Raw genomic sequence first — 25,714 nt, forward strand, 5'->3', positions numbered from 1 at the left:
GCACCCATGAAGAAGACATATGACAAATAGTATAAATAAAATTACTTAATTAATTGCTACTAAACACCCAAAATCACATTATGGGAAAATAAGTTGTGTTAATATTGAGGTTTTATTTACCCCAGCATTTACTGAATATTCTATGGGTATGAATTTGAATCTTAGTTTGAGAAGCAGAAAAATAGTAGAGTGTGCTACGTAACTTCAACATTCCCTTTAAACATATGTTGTTGCCTTGTCATAGATAAAGAAAACTCTTAGATTTAAAAAAAAATGGCAGAAAGAATACATTTTACTTACATTTGAATTCAAATGTTATAAAATCTAGGCTTAGCAGCTCCTGAAGAATGCTTATAAATTATTGGCCTCTTTTGTCCTAACAGTATCAGAATTGAATTGCAAGGTAGAAATTCTTTTCCTACTCTTTGAATCTATATTAGAACTGTATTTTCCTTCTCTATTAAAAACGACTCATTATGAGCACATTCCATTTGCACTGTGGAAATAGTCAGTAATATTTCCTTTTTTTCCTCTTTAAGTGGCTCTATTAATTCTCTTGGAATAAAGTCTATAGTACTACTTAATATTGAAAAACCCCAGTAAGACATAGAGTTCCTGTTCCATTTGCCACTGTTGAAGTCAGAGAAGAAAATAATTTTAAAATGGGAATTCATCATTTAAGATGACATCCTGAAATGGAGGTCAGCACCTACATAATCTTGACTAACATTTGACAACCCTTAACAGCTAAAAAGTATAATGTAAGATATTTCCTTTTGGAAGAATAAGAGTTGGTCAAGCCAATTTTTTTAAATTGCATTGTAAAAGAGAATTTAAAATAGCTTTGTTTGGAAGTCACTTAGGTACAATGGTTTTCATGTACATATTTTCTTGACGTGGAACTGAATTTTTCAACTTACACAAGCATGTTCCTTCTTGATTCCTTAACATTAAGAAGTGTGATAATTGAGCTACTGAAAAGAACAAAGCACGTAGTGTTATTTTATGCATTTCCTTTTGCTGAAACCAATATTTCATAAAAGAATAAAGATCATAATTAAAATTTTATAAACAAGTTGAAGTTCAGAATTTAATTTCTAGTCTATCCTCTCTCTAAAATTACGATTTTTAAATATTTTGTTTTTCTCTGTTCCAAGCTACATAAAATTAAATGGAAAGTATTTGATCTGGTTGTTTAATCTAGTTGTACTGATCAATGGAGATAAAGTAACCTGCACAATAGTCCAGGAAATAGACAGCCGAGGGCAATGTCCTTCACCTTTTCATTGAGATTTACAGATACTTATTTCTTTTCATTTTATAAATTGTCAACATTTCAAGTACTAGAACAGATTTTTTCTTTGTTTGAATATTTTCTTTTAATTATACAATATGTGCATCTGATTTAAAGAATAGATTGAAACATAAAACAAGTGTATAAAATAGAAAATATATTATCAATTATTTTCCTTCACTGTCCCCCCACCAAAAAATATCTAAGTTAGGGCATATTATTTCATATAAGCATAAGTTTATCCAGAAAGAAACTACATAGCATATATATTTAGCAGCTATATTCATAAGGCTCTTTGAATCTTTCATTGTAAAATAAAACCCAAGTAAAGCAAAATAATGAATGTAGAGGTTAACGAATTATTATAAAGTAACTAATCTTATAACCATCAGCCAGGTCAAGAAATGGAACTGTAACAGCCATCCCAGAAACCCCTCCATTGTCCCATCTTAATCATGGTTCCTCTCCCTCCAAAAGTACCCACTATTCTGAATTTTATAATAATCACTTCCTTGCTTTTCATTATGAGTTTATAACCCAACAGCACATGCCCACTTTTTAAAACTTTATATTACTTTTAAGTCTCTTTTAATCTACAGGTTCTCTCTCCTTCCCTTTCTTTCCTTTACAATACGTTTCTTGAAGAAACTAGGGAATTGAACATATAGAGTTTTTCACAGTTCAATATATTCCTTTGTTATCTACATTTCCTACAAATTGGCAGTTGGATCCAGATGCTTGATCAGACTCGGGTTGCTTCTCTTACCAAAACCATAGTGGTGATATGTTCTTTCATCAAGAAGTACATAATTAATGTCTGTTTCACACTTTTGTTGTTGTTGTTGTTGTTAGCGTCCACTGATGCTCAACATCAGGGGCTCTAAAATGCTAATATTCAAATTCTCTTATTTTGTTTTTATTCAATAGCTGGAATGAATTTATAAGGAGATGGTTTCTCTAGTTACTATTTGGTTACTCAATGGTACAGTTAATAGAAAAGCATAGACAAACGCTTGACTCTTTTATTTAACCAGTTTTTGATATAATGAATTTGTTACCTATCATTGAGGTTATCAATTATTAATTTTCTTGCAAAATTATTATGAACTCATGGATTTAAGCACATTTGATAGGCTTTGGTTCATTTCAATTCTTACTCTATTGTAACCTCCTTTGACATGGCCCTACTAAGTCCCTGATAGTCCTTCCTATCTGGTATGCCAATTTGTTCCTGGCCCAGATCTATCATCAGCCATTTCTCTGGAAGCTCTGGATTTTTCAATGGGAAATTTTATTTCAGGTGCACAATATGCTTATTGGGAATTGTTTCTAGAATTCCTCAACAGACAAGATTAAATGCCCTGTAAGATCATACTAATATCTCCAATTCTAGTTCAAGACTAAAGGGTTTCCACATAATCTCTTGTATATTACAGCTGTACCTTCTTTATTCTATACAGTGAATACTGATTCTTAAGAAGAGGGAGGGTGATAATATAGAAATACTTCGTAACTAGTTTATTTGCCATACAACAGTCTCAGGCTAACAAAACCAATGCTACTCCAATCAATTGATTACTAGAAATAGTTTTAAATTATTTTACATTAATCATTCCTAATTTCTCCCTATTGTCAAATTATATAGTCATTATATGCTCTAATTTCTCCCTTTAAAGTTTCATTTTGTCTTGGTTCTACAAGTAATTATATATTTAATGCACACCAGCACTAATTATGTTGGTGTTTCTGTAGTCATTTTTGTTATCCAACTCTTGTTCTCTATTACATTCCATAGAAAGGGCTCATGAAAAAAGCATTCTTTGAGATTTTGTGTGTTAATAACAGTTTGTACATGCCTTTTATACTTGAACATAAGTTTTTTCAGATATAAAATCATTGCTTCACATTTTCTTTCCTTGAGTATTTTAAATATGCTATCTCATATTTTTCTGGGATAAAGTGTTGCTACCAAAGGGTTTGATGATCTAATTTTATTTCCTTTGTAAGTTGCAAGCCCTTTGTGACAGATGCTCAAAGCATTGAGGGGTTTTTTTATTTTAGTAAATTCACTATTTTTTTTTTTTTTGCTGAGGAACATTACCCCTGAGCTAACATCTGTTACCAATCTTCCTCATTTTTTGCTTAAGGAATATTAGCCCTGAGCTAACATCTGTGCCAGTCTCGTCCCTTATCTTATGTGTTGGTCACCACCACAGCATGGCTGATGAGTGGTGTCGGTCTGCACCCAGGATCCAAACCTGTGAACCTGGGCTGCCACAGCAGAGCATGCCAAACTTAAGCACTAGGCCACGGTGCTGGTCCCAAATTTACTATTTTTGTGCTGGTAGATATTCTCAAATATAAGGTATGTTCTTGCAATATGTATTACAAACCTCTTTTTATTAGTGATTTAAAAAATGTTTTCCTGGCCATCTTTTTTTCTTAAGGCATTATTTGTTGTGCTGATTTGCTTTTTAGGTTCTGTTCATTTAGTCTTCAAGTCAAAAATGATTTTTTCTTTTATTTCAAATTATTTTATGAGTTATATCACCTCATTCCTGAGTGTTTTCCTACTTCTTATGTACTTTGTTCATTCACGTTTTTGATCATTTTCTTAATATCTTTGTTTGTTTTGAACTATTAGAGTTTTGATATGCTTGAGAATATATATCTTGTACTGATTGATGCGGGGTCGGTGAGCCGAGGAGTCGAAAGAAAGATTTCTTAGACTCTTAAGATCTGGCAGTAGTGCTCTTTTATTTAGAGAATAGTGTAGCATGGGGACAGGACCCATGGGCAGTCAGAGCTTCTGCTGCCGCCGCTTCTGCTGCCCCCGCTGGCATGGGGACGGGACCCATGGGCAGGCAGAGCTGGTGCGTGGGGACAGGACCCACGGGCAGTCAGAGCTCCTGCTGCTGCTGCTGCAAAGTTGGGCTGAGAGTAAGGCTAAATTTAAGGCATAGGTATGTGAGTTATCTCTTTACAAGACAAAGAATATGTAAAAAAGTTAAAATGGTATCAGTGCCCCTATGGTCTGGCCATTTGGTGGTCCCACAACTTTTAGATAAGAATTAAACCGGATTGAGTAAATGGCAGAAGTCACCGCTTGAATTTTACCCTCGGCTAAAGACAAAGGAGGATTTGTGGGGGGGTCAGTTACATGAGGTTGCCAGACAGTAACCAACTTAAGTTCTTGCCTCTGGCATTGATTAAGAGCTTCTAGAGATAAGACCATCCCCCCTTCTTCCTAGCACAGAGAGGAAGGCATCTTCACAGATAGAGGTTTCCCTTAGAAATGTAAATGTTTCCCAACAAAGGGGCAAACAAATTCCACTCCTTGGAGCCTGAATCTCGTCTGTAGTTTTAAAACTAACCAGCCTAAAAATCCTCATCACTGATGTCATTCTGCTTCATAATCTCTTTTTTCCTATGGAAATGTTGCATGGAATTTGACACTAATACTTCTTTGTCACTCATTTTAAAAGGAAGCTTTTGGCTCAGAGAGCTTTTACTACTTCACAGAAACCACTTTTCTATTGTTTTTGTGTAGTATTAAAAAAATACGGCATCTTGCTTTCTGAGTTTTCCTTGTTCTGCTCCTCTTCCCCACTCTTCTTTCCATCAATTTCTCCCCAGTGAAGGGGACCTTGTTTAGAAGAGATCCTGAGTGGATCAGTTTTGAATGTTCATTGAAGCTAGGCTGCTTCAGCCCCTTTAGTATTGGCCATAGGCCCTTTGCTCTCATCCACTATTAGAATAAGCAAGTCTCCATCTAGATGCAGCCAGTGTTCTCAAATTGTCTCGCTGTGTATTCTGATGAATAACTTTGGACTATTTTTGGAATCTCCTTTCCTCATGTCTATCAGTTATCCCTTTGTTTTCCATTGCTTCAGTACCAATAACTGCTATATTTGTGGCTATAGCTGCTGGCATTTTGAAGTTCATGGGGTTCCCTAGTCACTGATGTTTAGGTAAATACAGTAACCAATACACAATAACTTCTTCCAGGCAATCTATGTAATAGTGGGGAAATAGAGAATTGAACATATTCTATCACTTCACCACAGGTACCCTCAGCATTGTGAACAGACTGGCTGTTGTCCACGTTGCTGATGGAGGACTCAGAGCTAAAAAATAAATGAAAAATGGTAAGAATCTGATGATTTTTCCTAAAGATTTGTGTTTCAGTTAATCAAGTTTGACATTATTAATCCTCTAATTAGAAACTGGGTCTAGTTATTTAAGGTGTAATTCTGCTTAGAATGCAGTCTAAACAAATTCTCCATGATGGAGTGATGCATCCTTCACAACCAGATCTAGTTTTCTGTCTTGTCTCACATTCCCTCTCCCTCATGGCTGCTCTCCAGAGCTGGCATTAATTGTGTTCTTCAAATATACCACCTCATTCTCACTTCAGGATCTTTGTTCTTTCTGTTCTCTCTGCCAGAAACTCTATTTTCCATGATATTTTATTGACTGTTAGGTTTTAAGTCACAAACTGTCTTCTCAAAGAAGTTTTCCTTAAAAACCTTACCTAAAGCACTGCCTGCTCTTGTCCCTGAGTTATTCTCTAACCCAATGCCCAACTTTAATACCTATTCCTATGTCAAATCCCTATTTATTCAATATTTTCACCTGTTTATTGTCACATGCTCCCAACACCACGAAACCTCCATGAAGGCAGGGGTCAACTCTTTTCACCACTGTAAGTGCCCCATGTAGCACAACCAGAGGCACTCACAGCTAGAATGTACAACTATGTAATGGGGAGCTTTGGGGAGAAGAAGAAGAAGAGAAAAAAGAGATTGGCAACAGTCGATAGCTCAGGTGCCAATCTTTAAAAAAAAAAGAAAGAAAAGAAAATGAAGATTAAAAACAAAAGGAAAACCAGAAGCCCAAAAATGGCATCACATCTGCCAAAAGCCCATGATACTAACCCTAGATTTACTGCTTGATCTACTTGTAGTTTCAAACTCTCACAGAAATGTAATCTTAATCGTCCAGACTGGTATGTCTTGGTCAAACATCGGTAAGGTAATCTGTCCTGTAGGTTTTCTCCATCCCTTAGAGGGAGAAGAGGCAATCTACATGATCAAATCTGTGCCAGTGCCCTTCCTCCTGAAAAAGGAGATGGCCTGGCCTAAAAACAATTCCTTCTTTTATTTTGCTAATAGCTCCCTTGCCCCACCCTTCTTCCTATAAAAACCTTCCATTTTGTACAACCTCCCAGAGCAGAGTACCCTTCTACTTGCTAGACTAGATGGGATGCTGCCCATTTCATGAACTGCTTAATAAAGCCAATTAGATCTTCAAATTTACTTGGTTGAATTTTTTTAACAAGACTCACTGTATAAAGCAAATAATTTTTATATGACCCCTTATTAATTTATATGCAATTTCTGATTAAGAGTGTTGCATCTCTCCTTTCTTTGCGTGCCTATTATTCCTCTAACCCTTGGGGTTTTATTTTATTTTATTTTAAGCCTTATTCTCACAGCCATCACCTCAAAGTTTTATATAATTTATTTCTACTATAAACACATTTATATTCATGGAATTTTTATTTTGAACCTATTACTCAAAAGCTGGTAACTTCATAAAGTATATTTGAAATGGGTCACTCATACTGGCACCACTTTTTTATAATCTTTGCCATTGTCAAAACAGCAAACCATTGATATTTTCATATATTGTAAGTGAGAGAATAATCTGTGTGGGTACAACTTGTTTTTCCAGAGTCAGGAAGATTTCTTTAGGTGGCCACAGTGGATAATTATCTCCCTTGGAAGTTCACAAGGCTGGCCCTAAGTGTAGGTAGAGCTTGCCAAGCACTACCGTTCCGGGTCCTCCTCTGCAACCTCACTCCCAGACAATCTTGAATCTCTAGGTGATTATTCTTAAAAGAATTCACGGACTGGCCTTGCGGCCAAGTGGTTAATTTCATGTGCTCCACTTCCATGGCCCAGGGTTCACGGGTTCAGATCCCGGGCGCAGGCCCAAGCACCACACATCAAGTCATGCTGTGGCAGTGTCCCAGATAGAAGAGCTAGAATGACTTGCAACTAGGATATACAACTATGTTCTGGATATTTGGGGAGAAAACAAAAGAGGAGGATTGGCAACAGATGTTAGCTCAGGGCCAATCTTCCTCACCAAAAAGTATACCTTAAAAAAAAAAAAGAATCCATATCAACTTAGAACCTCCTGGGGATTTAGATACTAATATATATAATTTATATATATATATAATTGCATTAATCACCTGCTTTAACCTCCCATACTTTCCCATTTAATTCAGAATAAAATCTAAGCTCCGAAAACCCAAAGTGTCTGCAGACTGGACCAAGCTAGAAAGAACCGGAGAGGCACATCCGTACTTTTCCTAGGCCCTCAAAGCATTTCTAAACAACTAGCATTGAGCATCTCTGAAAATCTAAAGAATGTAAAACCAAGAAAGATGGAGTCGGGATTTATTTCCAGCTTTGGCTAGGTATGTTTTGAAAATACTGGTATAATGGAGTGAACAATGGGCTATAAGTCAATACATTTCAATTCTAGTCTTAGAGAGACCAGTAGTTTATTATTTTTATGACATTAGGCAAGTTATTTTTCTGGGGCCAAATTTGTTCATGTGTAAAATGAAAGTTTGTCTCTGGAGTACTTTCTAGCATTGCAATAGATAAAAATGTATTATCATGGAAGACGACATTTTAGAACTCAATTATTCACAGTATGAAGGCCTTAGGGTGTCTATGGGCTACTATGCTTTAGTGGCTGAAAAGAATTTAGTAACAGAATTAAATGTAAGAACTGCCTGTGTACTGCAAACAATATTAGGAAAAGCATAAAATAATGTGAAAAAAATTTCAACAGTCCTTTCTCTTTAAGAGCAAACGAAATGAGTTGCTTCGAACAAAATCAAATTTCTTCACCTTCCATAAGAGTATATGATAGTACTTGTACAGAAAAATGGAAATTTCTGATCTTTATACACGTGAGATGAGATTTTTCTCAAGTTTTGATAAATGCATAGGTAAGTTAATATGCCAATGATCCTTACATCTATCCTACACTTTGATGGAATTCAAAGATGTACAAAAACTGGAAATATAGAGAATAGGAAAACTACAAAATTACATTTCTAATTTTGGATTAAAAAAATGAAGTGGTCTCTATGTTCATGTAACTTGATTCTTTAATACTGTTTCTTATACTCCCATCCTAAAAATAAATGATTCTGATTAATTGAGATGTTGTTTGAGAAAGAAAAATCATTTTCTCATCACCCACTGAGAGTTACAGTACTAAGATGCCATTATTAAGGGGAATCATAATTATCAGGAGTAGTAACATTTTAAACAGTATTATTAGGTTATAGAAGAAATTTCTATATATGAAAGGAATTGGAAATCACCTTCCAATGCTAAGAGATTATTACTCTAATTTGGAAAACAAAATTTTGCCATCTGATAAAATAGCTTCACACATTAAAAAGCAGGTTGAGGGAAACACACATGTGTAAGAATACTTTTGAATAATTAAGGCAAGAAATAGATGGTAAAAACCAGTAGGAAATGACTCTCAATAGAATAGAGAAATACAATCATCCTTTGTAAGTAAAAATGTTGATAAGAATATAAGACAAAGAAACAGAATCTGAAATTGGTCTGCAGCATGAAGCTGTACCCCACGCATAATCTCATACCCCCCAAATATGTTAATCACGCACTCGCTATTTAAACAAAGTTTTCTGTTCCCCTTTTATCTCCTCTCCCTAAAATGCCTTGTTTGAAGTGTGGGTTTGAACACAAAAGATAACCTGTAGTTGTTTGTTTACTAATTTCTTTCACTATGTTGAAATTTGCCAAGGTCAACACTACCTTACTTGCTTTTGATCAATGACTATAATTGTGAATCTATGCACGTAGACAGTGTTCAATAAATAGTTGATGATGATGATAATTTTCACTGGTTCTCTTATAATCTAGATTTATTTTCTTTCTCTTTCTAAGGGAAGATAAAAATGAGTTCAATATCTCAGTCTGCTTAGAAAGCACATTAAATTTCAACTATTCTTCCTATATTCTATATTTAACCACATAGCTTATTTGTAAAATAGGTTTCTCTTTTACACTATTTTATTAACCTGATTCACTTTTCAATTTTCCTGTCTCCTATATCATCTAGCTTAAAAGTAAATGATTTTTTAAGTCTTTTTATTTCACTAAAGTCATTAAACTTTACTTACTTATGTATGAAAAATATGGGGATCAGATTAATTCTCCAATTACTCTGCTTGAATGGGCATTATTGTGTGTGCATGTGCACGCACACGCATGTGTGTGTTTTGCATACTCTGATATAGATACATCTCCGTCTTCTACATAATTTGAAATAATTATTGTAAGAAAATCAAGTACAAGGTCACTGCCTAATTGGTTCAGAAAGTCAAACGAAAGAGGTTGTTTATTGCTAGCAAATAGCAATTCTAGTTTGCTGTCCTCAGCAACAGCAAAAAGGGAGAAAGTACAGGGTCCTATATCAATTATTACAGTAGCAATTTTCAGTTTAAGAACTACCTGGTGGGAAAAAGAATAATTTAATGTGAAGGCTAAGGAGTATAAATATTTCGCATGAACCAGTTATGAAAGTTAGATTACGCTGATTGTGTAAAACTGCACTTTCGAGAGGTTCTCTAGAGATAAACTTACAATTTCGATCAATATCTTTACAGAATTCTGCCACTGTTTAGTGAACTGCCACTCTTACATTTTCATAAGTAAATTCTTAGCTGAGTGCCTTGATAGCTCTATAACTTACTACATTTAATGCATTGATAAGGATAATAGTTCACTGGGGATGAACTGTGACCTTCTGGTAAGAAGACGGCATTCTTTTATCATATGCTCTTATACCCAGCTGACTTAAAACATGTCATTATAAAAGGGATTTGCGGTTGTTAAAATTTTGTGAACATTCATAAAAAATAATGAGTGAATTATTATTCCATTTACCCCCAAAATGATTATTCCATTCCCATTTGGTACTGGGACTTCTTTTAACATTGTGTAATTTGTATACTTGAGAGATTCCAGGTAATTAGCTATTTTGTTGACAAGGCAAAATTTCTTTTATAAACACTAATCTTGTTTATATATTAGTTTGAGAGTTTGGAATTTTAAGAAGCCCTTAAGTTATTCAATTGTACGTCAGGAATAAATCATTTAAATTCATTTCTGATTTGTGTGTGTATCTTTTTGTAACCCTAGTTTCTATGGTTGAGTTTCTATGGAGATTTATGTTAGAGTTAGCACAATCTTTTTTTTTTCCTGTTTCAATATCACTCCGACATAGCCCTAGTCAGTCAAGAAGACATAATATTTGAGGAGAAGAGTAGATAATAGCCACTAGGGTAAATTCACTCAGTTAACAATGGCACACAACTGGATACGGTCTCCATTCTAAAGTTTGACGGGCTCCATACTTAAAATGACAGATTAAATGAACATATTAAAAAATAATTTGTTTCTAGGATATGTATACTAAAAAGGTGTTTTGTTTTTGAGATAATTTTAAAATATTTTTTATTATAAAAGCAAAATATGTTTCTTACAGAGAAATCATAGAGAAATAAGCAAAGAAAAAAGAAATAAAAGTCTGCATTTTTACCCAAAATTATGAAAAACATATGTGTATTCAAACTTTGTATGTGAATCATACCATAGCATACTTCTGTAACTTTCATTTTTAAAATATACTTGAGAACATGTCCATGCCAATAGATGTATTTCCACAACAGAACTTCGAATACTTTTATAACATTCCATTGACTAATATCTCACATATTTTAGTGAGTTCCTATTTTGATACAATTTCTAACATACAGAAAAGTTACAAGGATACTATAAGGAATTCCCATATACCTTTGACCCATATTAGCAATTGTTCAGATTTCTCTATTTATCTCTCTCCTCTCTTCCCCCTCTGTCCTTATCTCTTTCCCTCTCTCCTCCTATACACTAGCACGTTTACATATATACAAATTATTATATTTTGCTGAGCTGTTTGAGAAAAAGAGAAACCACATCCCTTTGTGCCTAAGTACTTCAATGTGTATTTCTTAAGAATAAAGACATTACCTTTCATAAACAAGTACAGTTTTGAAAATCATAAAAATTCCAATGATAGTAAATTATTGTCTAAATCATAATGTCATCAATTGTTCCAATAGTTTCTTTTATGGATGTCTTTTCCGGAGTCAGGATCAAATTCAGGACCAACCCTGGATTTAGTCATCCTGGCACATTAGAGCCCTTTATTCTGGAATATGTTCTCAGCATTTCCTTGTTTCTTGTCATTGACACTTGGCAGTGTTAGGAACACTTCGTTTGTAGAATGATCCTCAGCTTGGATTTGCCTGTTTCCTTGTGATTAAATTTAGATTTTGTATTGCTGGCAGGAATAATGAAGAAGTGATGTGTATTTCTACGTGCATTTATAAGAAGGCACTTGATGTCATTTTGTTCCCATATTGGTGATTTTAGGTTTAATGACTTTTTTCAGTGGTATCCTCCAGGTCTCTCCACTATAAAGTTACTATTTTCCATTTTTAACTAATAAGTAATTTAGGAAGAGATCATGCAAATATCATGTTCCTTAGAAAAATTTCCTCCATGTGTTTCAGCATCCATAATTTCTGTGTTTATTAGTTGGCATTCTACTATAAGGAAAAGCGTTTCCATCTCCCTATGTATTTGTATCAATATGCTTCCTGGGTAATTATATTTTTCAATGAGTTTTGATCATTATTATAATGATTTTTTTGATGCTCATATTGTCCTAGATTTGGCCAGTAGCAGTCCCTTAAAAATAGCTCCTGTGTCTTTTTGACATGCTTTCATGATTTTTTTAATTCATATTTTCAATGAGATCATTGTAGATTCACAAAGAGCTGTAAGAAATAATGTGGAAATATTCCTTGCACACTTTCCCTGGCTTCTCCCAAAGGTAACATCTTGCAAAAACTACAGTACAATATCACAGCCAGGATACTAACATTGATATAACCCACTGATTTTATACAGATTTCTCAGTTTTATTTGTACTCATTTTTGTGGTATTTAGGTCTATACAATTTCATCATGTGTATGTTTGTGTAACACAAACACCACAGCAAATTTACTGAAAAGTCCCATCATCACAAGGACTCCTTGAGTTGCCCTTTTATAACTATTTCCACCTCTCTCCATTCCACCTTGTCGCTGACCCCTGGCTAACACTAATCTCTTCTCCACTTCTAAAATTTTGTCACTTCAAAGTTGTTATATAAGTGGAATCACACAGTACCTAAACTTATAGGATTGGTTTTTTTCACTCAGCATGACTCCTTGGGAATTCATTCGAATTGTTGCATGTATCAATACTTCATTCCTTCTTATTGCTGACTCATATTCCATGATATGTATGTTACACAGTTTGTTTAAACGCTCACTTGGAGAACATCTGGACTGCTCCCAGTTGTTAGCTATTACAAATAAAACTGCTATAAACATTCATGAACAGATTTTTATGTGAACACAAGTTTCATTTCTCTGGGATAAATATCCAAGATTGCAAATGCTGGGTTGTACGGTAATTGCATGTTTAGTTTTATAAGAACCTGCCAATGGTTCTCCAAAAGTTTTATATTTTTAAATCTATGACCCATTTTGAGTAAATTATCTATTAGAACAATTGTTTTAAATATGCATGCCCAATTAATCCAGTACCCTTTGTTAAAAGGACTAGCCTTCCTCCATTGAATTCCTTTTGCACCTTTGTAAAAACATCAGTTGTGGATATTTGTGTGAGTTCATTTCTGCACTTTTCATTTTTTTCCATTCATCTATTTGTCTATACCTCCACCAATACCACACTACAATGCCTTGATGACTATAGCTACAGAATAATCTGAAATCTTGGGTAGAGAATTCCTTCCATTTTATTCTTCTTTGTAAAGATTGTTTTACGTATTCTATGGTCTGTCCCATTCCATAAAAATTTTAGAATAAGTGTAAGCAATTTTTAATTTTCAGCATACATATCCTGTAGATATTTTGATACAAGAATATGTAAACGTTTCATTTCCTTAGAGAAATTGTAAATGGTATTGTGTTTTTAGTTTCATTTTCTTAAAGTCCATTGTCAGTATGCAGATGATTTTTGTCTATTGTTATTTATTCTGCAACCTTGTTGAACTCATTTATTAGTTCTAGGAGTATTTTCGTAGCTACCTAGGGATTTCTTATATAGGCGATCATACCATGTACAATAGGGGTCATTTCATTCCTTCCTTTCCAAACCACATGAATTTAATTTATTTTTTCTTGCCTATTACAATGACTAGAGCTTCTAGCACTACGTTGACTAAGAGTGGTGTGAGCAGACCTCCTTATCTTGTTCCCTATCTTAGGGTCTACCCAGTTTGCAGAGTTAAACATTGGGTCAACTGAAATCTGTCAGAGATTATACTTGTTTTAAGGATTTTGATAGTTATTCCAAATTAAAGTCTGTACCAAATTATACTCTCACTGGTAGGATATGAAAGTGTCCATTTCCATATAGCTTTATCAATGTGTTACACAGTTTTAAATCTGTATTGAGTTGTACAAGTAAAAACGGTATTTGATAGATTTAATTTGCATATATTCAATTATTACTGAGGTTAAATATTGTTCATCTTTTTCTTATTGATTTGTAGGAGCTCTTCCCATATACAAAACATTTATCATACATTAAATTCCTATTTGCTTTTCATCTCTTTCAGAAGTTTTTGTTCTGTTTCTTCAATGTGTCTGCCAATTCCTATGCCAGTAAGTATCTACTTTAATTCCTAAACTTGTATAATATATTTTTATATTTAGGTTGAAAGTCTTTTATTCAAAACTGAAGCAAATAATAACCAAAGGCATGAACAAAATTACCCTACACTCTTAAGAGCTTCTGAGACTCAAACATATGCAAATTAAAGCCTTCTTTTTTTATGCTTCTCTTAAAGCTAAATCATTCCACCAAAACCATCAGTTATATTTCAGCACAATAATTCCAAACATAATTTAACTGCTTACTGAATGCATTGTAGAGCTGTAACATCTAATATCGCAGTATTAGAAATTTTAAAGCTGACTTAGTGCTACACAGAGTTATCTTACCTAGAGTCAATGTTAGTCCTGGAGTCCCCCCAGGTTCACGACCACATTTTGTTTGCATTAAAGCCAGTTATGAGGAGGATATAGAACACAGAAGTGTGAATCATCTCAGCGGATTTCATATGAATCATCATCAAACAAAATGCATGCTGAATGACAATCTCTATTACTATTATTCACTATCTTTTACCCTAAGAGTTTATCTTTGGCAGGAGTTTTAACAGCTAACTACAAGCAAATGGTTGTCCAATAGCCGAGTATAAGTCCTATGTCCAACATTATCTAGGTACAGAGGGATGAAGATGTTACAATCAACTGTGAAGGTGTTCTCAACTGACAACAACAGGATGTTTATAAACTTCACAGTCAGAACATCTGATCTTCTATTCCCCAAGTATTCTTGAATTGCAAAGTAAAGAAAACAGTAACTCTTCTCTGGCTATTGTAACTGCTAAATTGGAATTATCTAGCTCAGGTGTACCAAGAGACTGTCTTGGAAATAAATCCCTTAATCCTCCCATTTGCTTATCATATTTGTTTGTTTGTTCTTGTTGTTCAACAGATGTAAATTATGTTAGCAAAGGTAATTGTTTAATCAGTGTTTTTAACTTGTTTTTCTGTTCATACAGAAAAATTGATGTGGACTTCAGATTTCACTCTGGCAAGAGATTTATTTTCCCTGGGCCTCAAATGTGTTACAAGAAAAATACAAATATATAAAGTTGTTGTGAAGATTAACTGAAGTAACACATGGCGAGTGCCTGGAATAGTGGTTGGCATATGCTGGGTGCACCAAAATGTTGGCATCTGGTGGAGTTCTCATTTTATAGATATTTTGTTTTAAAGTGGGACAAAGCCAATTTTTTTTTTCAAAACAAAATAGTTATTGACTCATTCCAAACCCATTTCTTGTTGCCAAATAGAGCTCAAATAACTCGGAATTCCTAAACAGGTCTCCAGAGCTATTCAATGTGTATAGAAGTTTGCCTCCATTTTTATCCTCCTAGCCTACAATGATTTAAAGAAAATCAAAGTGGCAAAAATCTACTATGTCAAACATTAATTTAGTTTTACTGATATTTTTAAAAGACATTAATTATTAATTATCACATTTCATTAAAAGTAACAAAATCCATCAGAATGGAGTAGAATCAGGAGCTGCTAGACAGCATGTTCTGGAAAATAGGCAGACCTCCCATTTCCACTGTAATCTGAGTTTTCTTTAAAATACAGCTTGAGCAAGAAACAAAGGATAGAATAAGGGACAGAGATAGAAACATTTGACCTAAGTTATTGGCAACTAAAGAAACATCATAAGGAGTAAAATTTCTATGCCCTAGAAATTCTCAGCCTGCCACCAAAATGAACATAGGGACCTCAACATGCAAGGCAGCTCAGTCTGATTACCTCCAGCATCTTACTGTCAGCTATTACTGGAGGCACCCAGGTGTGGACAGGATTACTGAACTGTTGGTATAGCTTTGCCATTTAATTACTGTTTGCCCTCCACTTGTCTTTTGAGGAGCTGATAGCTAGACCAAGCAATTGCTCTCCATGGTCCATTAGAGCTCAAAATGTTCTAATTGTTGACTTAGTTCAGTCACCGTTTGTGGAGGGAAATAGGTAGGCTCTGGCTGAAGACATACTTATTGATTGTTTTTATGGGATTGTAAATTTTCATTTTTGTTTAGACAATTAAATGAGATAAAGAGATCGAAGTAAAACCTTCGAGCAAGACCACACCTGCCTAGTTGGTGAAGATATAATCGAGTGCAAAAACAGATATGGTTCCAACTCTGAGGAGCTTACAGTTTTGTTGACGAGAAATATGAGAATAAAAATTGAAAAAATTCACTACAGCTCAGATAAGTCCTTCAAAATAATGGCACATGATGTTATGAAACTTTATAAAGAAAATTTCCCCTTGTCATGGAGTACAAAGATTTCCCTGAGGAGGAGATAATTGAGCTGGAATCTGAAGGAGAAACACAAGTTCACTAGATGAGGAGGGAGAAAGGGGAAAAGTGTTACCTGCCGAGAGAACCGCACTGTGAAAGGCCCTGACACAGAAGGGCGCTAACACCTCAACATACAATGACAGGAAGCCCACTGTGGCTGGAGTGCGGTGGGTGAAAATGTGGCGAGATAGGTAGTCAGGCCAGACTGTCATTCATCAGTCATTCATTCATTTGCTCCCTCGTTCAATGGATATATTTTAAATGTCAGGACTAGAGCAGCGAACATAATTGAAAACTTCTCTGAGCAAGACAATGGCAGGTAATATTAACTACTTTTCTGAGAGTTTAATCAGGCTGAAATGATGGATATGGCAAGTTTTCTAGTGAAATTGAATGTTCAAGAAAAAAAGCTTTCCTGAAGAACTGACGTTTAATGCGGGGCGAAAAAAGAAAAGTAAGAAAGAGCTATTCATGGTGAGAACAAAGAGAAGATCATTTCACACAGAGAAACAGCTTGTGAATGACCTTAGGAAAGTAACAAGCTGAAGTTACAAAGAACAGGGAAAAGACCAATGTGGCTGGAGCATAATGAGCAAGAGAAAGTGGACTGATGCGACACAGGAGAAAGGGGCGGGAGCTGGATCACACGGGATTTGTAGCTTGGGGGAAGGAACTTAGCTGTATTCTCAATGATGTTAAGCCTTTGAAGAGTGTGTGCTAGTGGTAGGGTGGGGGTGGGATCAGGGACTAGAAAGGTATGTCACCTAATTTTATTTTTAAAACATCACCCTGGCTTCTGGATATAGAATGAATCCTGTAGGGGCAAAATCAGAACACAAGTTATAAAGACGTGAAATCAGTCTAGCTGGGAAATGATGACTGTTTAGACTATAGTGTAGATGAACACAGGGAGATTGATCTCAGGTTGATAGGTAGTCAAGAGGCCGTGCTCATACATCAGGCTGAAATGAAGCAGGACACAAAAATGATCCTGATTTTTTGTCTTGAAATGTGGCAAGGGTGGTAGTGCTCTTAACTTAGATGTGGAAAATGGAAGAGAAGCATTGGAAGAAAACATTTGAAGTTCAAGAGTTCTGTTTTAAACTGTTCAAGGTTGAAATGCCCAAAGAACAGAGAAAAGACCAATGTGGCTGGAGCATAATGAGCAGGAGAAAGTGGACTGATGCGACACAGGAGAAAGAGGTGGGAGCTGGATCACACAGGGATTTGTAGCCTGGGGTAAGGAACTTAGTTGTATTCTCAATGTGGTGTTAAGCCTTTGAAGAGTGTGTGCTGATGGTAGGAGTGGGGGTGGGATCCTCTAAGTTGGTGGAAGATATTTTTGTGATTGTTGGACTGGGAAGTGTGGTAGTTGTCGTCCTACCCCTCTTTGCTGTTTCTATAAAATTCTACAATCTGTCTCCCTAAAACACCCAGCTCTGAATCTCACATCCATGGATTTTCACCCACCACTGTTCATTTGTTACTGTCATTTTCAGATCCTAGATATTCAACCTGTGTATTCCAAAGATGGCTGTGTTTGGGTCACTGTCACTCTTTCTACAATACTTTAGTGTCAATTCTTGATGATTTCAGTATCAACGTACTTGATCCTGATAACCCCCAGGCACCTTATATCCTTAGTTTACCTTCCAATGATCTTGCCTTCCACTGGGCCTTAGTCACATTCACGTGATCTTATCCTGGGGCTTATTATCACCAATAAAGGCAACCCCCCCCGTAATAACAATTACATGCATTTCCCTCTTTGATCATCGGTTTTTTAACTCACTTTCTCTGTTACCCCCCTCCTCTAATCTATTTATCCTATAATTGTCACCTGTCACTCAGATCTTTGGTACTTTCTCCCTGCTCCTAAACTAACTCAAATACCATGGTCTATTATTGTAATCCTTTTTGCACACACATTTGACTCGCTGGCCATGTCTAATTTTGTTGTACTCACCTAGTAACGTCATAAGCCTGTTTAAGCCAACTTTCTGCCTTTTATACACCTGAAATTGGTGCAACATGAATACAAAAGAAGAATAATATCCAACTACATTGACTGCTTCACTATAAATTCATAATCATAAACCTAAAATAGTCCTTAATGTTTCCTGGTAAAATCTATACTTTCCTATGTGCATCTACTCTCCTGCCATCCAAGATACAATTTCACAGGTTTTAATCTTTTCTCAAGCTTTCAGTTTCATTTGCTCCTTCTTCACTCTTAGATGATGACCTTGATTTCTACTTCATGAAAAAAAAAAATTGAGGTAATCTGAAGAGAACTCCCCACATCCCCGACCACACATCTACTCAGCTATCACCATTCGCACTCAGTCTGCCTTTCATGCTCATATCCAAAGCCAATTCTTCCACTTCTTTAGTGACTAGACATACACTCTTAACAAAATGTTCTACAACATCACTTAAGCAATTATCTTCTTTCCTAGATTACAAATTTTACCTTTCTTTTAAATCATTCTCATTGAATTTAGAGATGCTCGCTATTCATTAAAAAAAATGTTGACTCTACTTCCTTCCTCAAACACCATGCCACTTCTTTGTTCTCATTTGCAATAAAATTCTCTCTTCACAATTCCTTTTCCCCCATCCTAAACAAAACCATGTGAATCAGGCTGTCACCCACAATATTTCACCAGTACTGCTCTTACCAATGTCACCAGTGATGGCTACATGACTAAGCCTGAGGTTAAGTTTTCTGTTCAGGATCTACACAGCATACCACATTACATTTACTTGTCATGTTTCCTTAGGGTCCTCTTGGCTGTGACAGATTCTCAGACTTTCCTTGATTTTGTGGACATTGACAATTTTCAGAATAACTGCTCATGTGTTTTATAGAATGTCTCTCAATTGAAATTTGTATGGTTGTTTTTCTCGTTCTTAGACTGGAGTTATGTACTTTTAGGAAAAGACCGTAGCGGTAAAATGCCATTTTCATCACATCATATCAAAGGTATATACTGTCAACATGACTTATCGTTGTGGATATTACCTTGTTCATATGGCTAAGGTAGTGTTTGTGAGATTCATTCACCATAAAATTATTTTTCCTCCCTTTCCGTTTTATACTCTTTAGAAGGAAATCACTATGAGCAAACCACACTTAAGGTTTGGGGAGTTATGTTCCACTTTCTTGAGGGTGCAGTATCTACCTAAAATGCTTGGAATTCTTCTGCACAGATTAGTCCTTTCTCCCCTATTTATTTATTTATAAATACAATTATTTATTTATATCATTATGTAGTATGGATATTTATTTTATGCTTTGGGTTATATTCCAGTACTACTTTATTTATTTTGGTGTTCAAGTTGCTCTAGCCTTCGCCATTGGGAACTCTTTTAGTTGGGCTCCATGTCTCTTTCTTTGACATACCCTCATCCTTGTCTTGTCTTTTCCTTTTTTTCTAAGCACTTCCTTAATTTCTACCACCCAAAGATGTACAAGGCTCATAATTTAACTTTCCTGCCCCAGTGTCTTAGAACCATCCATCTCTCCAAGGAATCCTGGTTCCTGTTATTGCAGAATGGTATTAGAAACCAAGATCTGAGTGCTAGGTGTGCTCACTGTTATTAAGATCTTGTTTCTAAGCTCTCTCCCTGACAGAGCAAGTAAATATATCTGTGTACACTAACCCATATACATACACACAGCTATAAATATTTACTTATGTAGCTGTCTGTATTTATATTAAGCTAATCCTGAGTTCATATTAATGTTTCCAACTCTAACCCATTACCACATGGATCATTCTAGGTTCCCTCCCAGACTCATTTGTAAGCTCCCATTCCAACAGTGAAAACCCTGACTCCCACCATCTGCCATATACTTACTCAGTTTTTCAATTTCAGTACACATTTCTAGCAGTAATCATAATGTTAACCCATACCCTCACAGAAAACAACTTTATAAACTAAATTGTAGTATGTAATATACAGTTTCCCTTGTCCTTATTCTTGTAGACTCCACTCATTTCCAAAGATACTTTGGTCAGCATCATTTTCTGCCATCCCCTCAGGGAGGAAATTTCATATATTTTTAATATACTTAGATAATTTTGTCACACATTGTATTCCATCCTGAAATCCCTTGACTTGCAAATTTATTTTTTTTTAATTTGCATACATTATAGTTCAATCTTTCTTCTGTAAAGTTCTATGAATTTTCATAATGAATATTGTCATATATCCACCATTACATGATCATACAAAATATTTTCACCACTCTAAAATTCCAGCACCTAAAACTGTGCTTCATCTGTTCAACTCTCCCTCCCCCAAACCCCTAAGAACCACTGATCTTTCTCTTATTTTTATAATTTCAGCTTTCCCATATTTCATATAATTAAAATTATATAACTTTTAGCCCTTTCAGATTGACTTGTTTTACTTAGCAATATGCATTTAAGTTTCATCCATGTCTTCACGCATCTTGATAGTCATTTCTTTTAATCACTAAATAATATTTCAATATATGGATGTACCACAATTTATGTATCCAGTCACCTACTGAAGCACAACTTGGATGCTTCCAGTTTTTGATCATGATGAATAAAGGTGCTACAAACTTTCGTGTACAGGTTTTGGTGTGGACGTTATTTTCAAATTGGTTGGTTAAATATATAGGAGCACAATTACTGCACTGTATCGTACAATCATGCTTAGCTTTGTAAAAAGCTCCCACACTGTCTTTAAAATTGGTTGTACCATTCTGGATTCCCAGAAGCAATGGACAAGAGTTCTTATTGTTCCACATCCCCATCAGCAATTGTTTTTTGTCAGATTTTGGCATTTTATCCATCTTAATATGTGTGTAGTGGTATCTTGTTGTAATTTGCAATTCCTTAGAGACAAATAATGTTGAGGAAATTTTCGTATGTTTATTTATTTTCTAGCTTTATTTTATATAAGATTTAAGAGTTCTAACACACTATGAAATTTGTAAATTTGTTTTTTCTCATGTAGCTTATATACTGCAACATAAAACCCAGATGGTTTTCATCTCCTTTGTCCGCTGAAATATCTTAGGCACAACTTTGCCATAAATTTCCTAATAAATGATTACAGAATGATTAAATTCCAAAATGCATTTAGGAAAGAGAAATAAAGTACACTAATGAGTAACAGCAGCCAATGAAAAACAGAACATCTGTGCTTTTAGGGAAGGAAAAAAGTCAACAATTGCTTGGGCTGCAGAAAAGATCAATAAGACAAAGCCGAAGATTAGTCCATTAGATCTGTAAGCATGGATGCTATCAGTGATCATAACAAAAAGTTTCTCAGCAGACATATGGGGATGAAAGTATTTTTTAAAGAAAAAACAAGTAAGAAGTGTGAAGTTTTAGACACAACTAAAATCACCTCATTCAAGGATTTTGCTTCTATGGGGAACAGAGAAATAGAGCAGTAATTGGGAACAATAAAGGCTCAAGAGAGAATATTTATTACACATAACAAATACTGAGCATGCTTCTGAGCTGCTAGTAACAACCAGTATAATAGAAATTGGTGATGTAGGAAAGGAGAAAATTATAGGAGCAAGTATATAGGAAGGTAAAAATACAGAGCAAAAATGGAGGGGTTTGGCTTTCATAAATCTAGGCATACATTATCCATTATAAGAGGAAGAAAAGAGGGAAAGTAAAAGAATGAGTACAGACAGCTGTAGATAGAGTGGAAGATTTGCTGGTGGGACATCAACGAACTTCCTTTCTATATTAATTTTTTTTTTGGAGGAAGATTAGCCCTGAGCTAACATCTGCTGCCAATCCCCCTCTTTTTGCTGAGGAAGACTGGCCCTGAGCTAACATTCATGCCCATCTTGCTCCACTTTATACGTGGGACACCTGGCACAGCATGGTGTGACAAGGTCCACACCTGGGATCTGAACCAGTGAATCCTAGGCCACCAAAGGAGAACATGAGAACTTAACCACTGTGCCACTGGGCCAGCTCCCATTTGTTAATTATTCTATAGAAAGGACATCAACTTATAGTGAGGAATAAAGATGACAGGGGCATAGAGATCTGTAGGAGACTGAAGGTAGAAGAAATAATTATGATATTTGTTTTGAAGAATGGGAAAGTGAACATATAGAGAAGCATAAAAATATTGTCAAGTAATATTAAATTTCCATCTGGAATTTATGATTGTGGATTTCAAGTACTAAAAGTCAGCATGTGCCTTTTTCTCTACAATTGCACAGAGGTGCAGTTATGGTTTTGGCATGAAACTAGATTTAACCACATAAGGTCATTGTTAATCTGGGAGGACTCAAGCAGAAAGGAGCAAATAGATCAAGGTTACATTTTTAAGAAATTGGTATGAAATTAGTATTATGTAATAAGAAATCTAACGTATATAAGAGATAATGACAATACAAGAGGCAGGATGACTGGTGAAAAACATGAGTCAATAAATTAGATGTCTTCATTTGGTTGTATAATTTCTGGACTTGAATTTACGAGAGAAATCAACTAGTAGAAGAGGAGTTGATGGTCAGAGATTTTCGAAGGAGAGAAATTATTAGTATTTCAATCAGGGCTGAGGAGTGGTGGAAGAAAATATCATTGTAATTCAAGTAAAGGAACTAAGACACAGAACTGTTGCTATTGAAATTGTCAATAATGGTGACGTGATTCAAGCAAAGATGAAAAGAATAGGGCCAGTGCTAAAATGATTAAGAATTAGTGAGAGGCATGAGCAGAGTTAGGGAGTTGATAGCAACAGAGATGACAAAGTCTAACTGTATGAACTTCAAAGGAGATGGAACATTTAAAGGTGGAGAAAGGGGTATAGTTTGGAAATCACACTAGTAAGCAAGGAGAACGTACACCCATTAAAGAAACAATAGGTTCTATCCTAGCTGGCTGAACTGTCCAGGTCACTGGTCACTTAGGTGTCCAGGAAGACCAGGAGCTTGAGGGCCTTGCCTGCTTGTAGCATGGTGATGGGGCAGCCTGTGGACAAGGTGCTCCGTCATTTGGAGTATCAGGCTTGACAATGACCTTTTTATTTGACAGCCTGCTAGTCTTAGGAGTTGAATCAGGAGAAAGATAAAAACGATTCTTATCTTCTCTAGAAAAGTGGTATGGAATTTCTATTGCCCATTTAGGGAGTTTATCTTCATCAAAGAACATCAGGAAGCAGTTGAACAATTTGAAACAGAAAGGGGGACATGAAAAGATTTAAGTTTTAAAAAACAATTCAAATCACTGTAGCTGATATGTTGGTGATACATGGGAAAGGAGTTAGAGTTATTCAAGGAAATCAATCAGAAAGCTCCTGCTAAACTCTGAGGAGAGATGACGGGAAATTGGATTAGGTGGTGCTGTTAGGGAAAAGAAGTGGACTTTTACCAACCATAGATTTGGAGAAATTGAGCCAAATTGTCCTAAATCTTGAAAAATTTCAGGAGCCTTCCTGGAAGAAAGAAGAAAAATAAAGTTAGACATCATTGTGTATATAGTATAACTACACACACAATCATATATTTTTCATACATCAAATTTCTCATATTTCAAAATATTATTTGTTAAGAGATTTTATTATTAACAAGATACTCAATATACTTGCCTTTCATGTTTAATTAAAAGATAATACTTGCAATAGGTACCATCCTTTTTCTTGCATTCATACTCTTTAAGAATTACTTTATAGTATCTATTTTTCTTTTTATTCCATCATAAAATAGGTCATAAACTGGGATTTATAAACTTTTCTTATATGTGATCATAATGTGGGGACCTGAAATTGGCCACCCCATGATATGTCTCTTTAGCATCAGGATTATTTGAGGCTGATTGCTTTTGATAAACTGGGACAGGGAAGGAGGCTCTGAGGAATGGAACTTGCCCTTTGTTAGGACACCTTTACATTTGTAAGGTAAATCTCTATCTGTAAAAGGTGCCTCCCTTTCTGTACCAGGAAGAAGAAAGGAGATGGCCTTCTCTCTGGAAGCTCCTAATCAATGCCAAAGGCAAAGACTTAAATCTGCATTTTATTGTGCTTCTCTGGTAACCTCCTGTAACTGACTTCCCTCCCCCTCCCAACGTTGGCATTTCTTTAAGGATTAAGCATCTTTCTTTAGGCTAGGAACTGATTGCTGCGCTCACCTGTGACCCCCAGCTCCAGACAATCGACTTGCCTCCGGCTACGCCCTCTAAGACAGCAGACCACTACCTGCTGTGTCCATCAAGCACTGTGCTGACAGGGCAATCTTGTGACTATTGTGGGAGGGACATTTCAATCACATGTGAAACACCCTGTTTGGGGGTATATAACCACTATGTGCACCCCACTTCTTCGGTGCCCTTTCTTCCTTCAGGAAGAAAGACCCCGGGCCATGGTTCCTCATAAAGTTTTGTTTAATTTTCTCTTGCTATTCTGTCTCATGTGAATTTAATTCATTCTTCGGCCAGACGAACCCCCATTTGGGGAGAGGAAATGTCTTCCTCCCCTACAATAACTTTTATATGAATTCATTTCATGATATTAGATATAAATAGTTGTGTAAAACACTAATTAAATGGGATCAGATTAATTTCTGGTTTTGCTTTGTTTTTTTAACTGACCCTTATAAATAAAATCACATCGTTGAAATTTTCAAAAATTTTTATCATGGCTACTGTTAAACTGCTTTTACAATGCTTAAATTAATTAAACGTAAATTCTGCTTCTGTACATCATGTGAAAGAACTATAGATTTACCTTGTTGATATGTTGAAGATACAGTGTTATGAAAGAATTTTTTAAGAAGCAACAAAACTCATTCAGTACGTTTATTTCCTTGTTGAGATGTATACAGATGGCTTATTTTTCTCCATGTCTGATAGTAACAAGTCAGTAACCAAAGGCCTCAGAGAGAATAATTTTAAAATGTATAAAAGGAGTTAAATTGTAAAGGAAGAAAATATTGGTAATATTTCCATTTCAAGTTCTTAACAATTCCCATTTGAAAAAATGTGCCTGGTATAAGACCCTATTATCATAGGAAGGTTATAATTACTGTTAAATATGGAAATAGAGTACTGTCAAGACGGTTGTGACTTTATGATCTAAAATACAAGAAAACATCCCACATTAGGATGTATCTTCCTCAGAACTAAGAATTTGTAGTGAATGAGTTTCCCTCCCAGAAGCGCAAGGGCAAATATGAGGACAATCTTGATTAGCAATGGCAAAGAGCCCATCAGACAAAAGGACCAACTGGAATTGCCAAAGCAAAAAAGAAAGGGAGAAAAAAG

Source organism: Equus asinus, chromosome 24 (assembly GCF_041296235.1).
Source record: "Equus asinus isolate D_3611 breed Donkey chromosome 24, EquAss-T2T_v2, whole genome shotgun sequence".
NCBI classification, from domain to species: domain Eukaryota; kingdom Metazoa; phylum Chordata; class Mammalia; order Perissodactyla; family Equidae; genus Equus; species Equus asinus.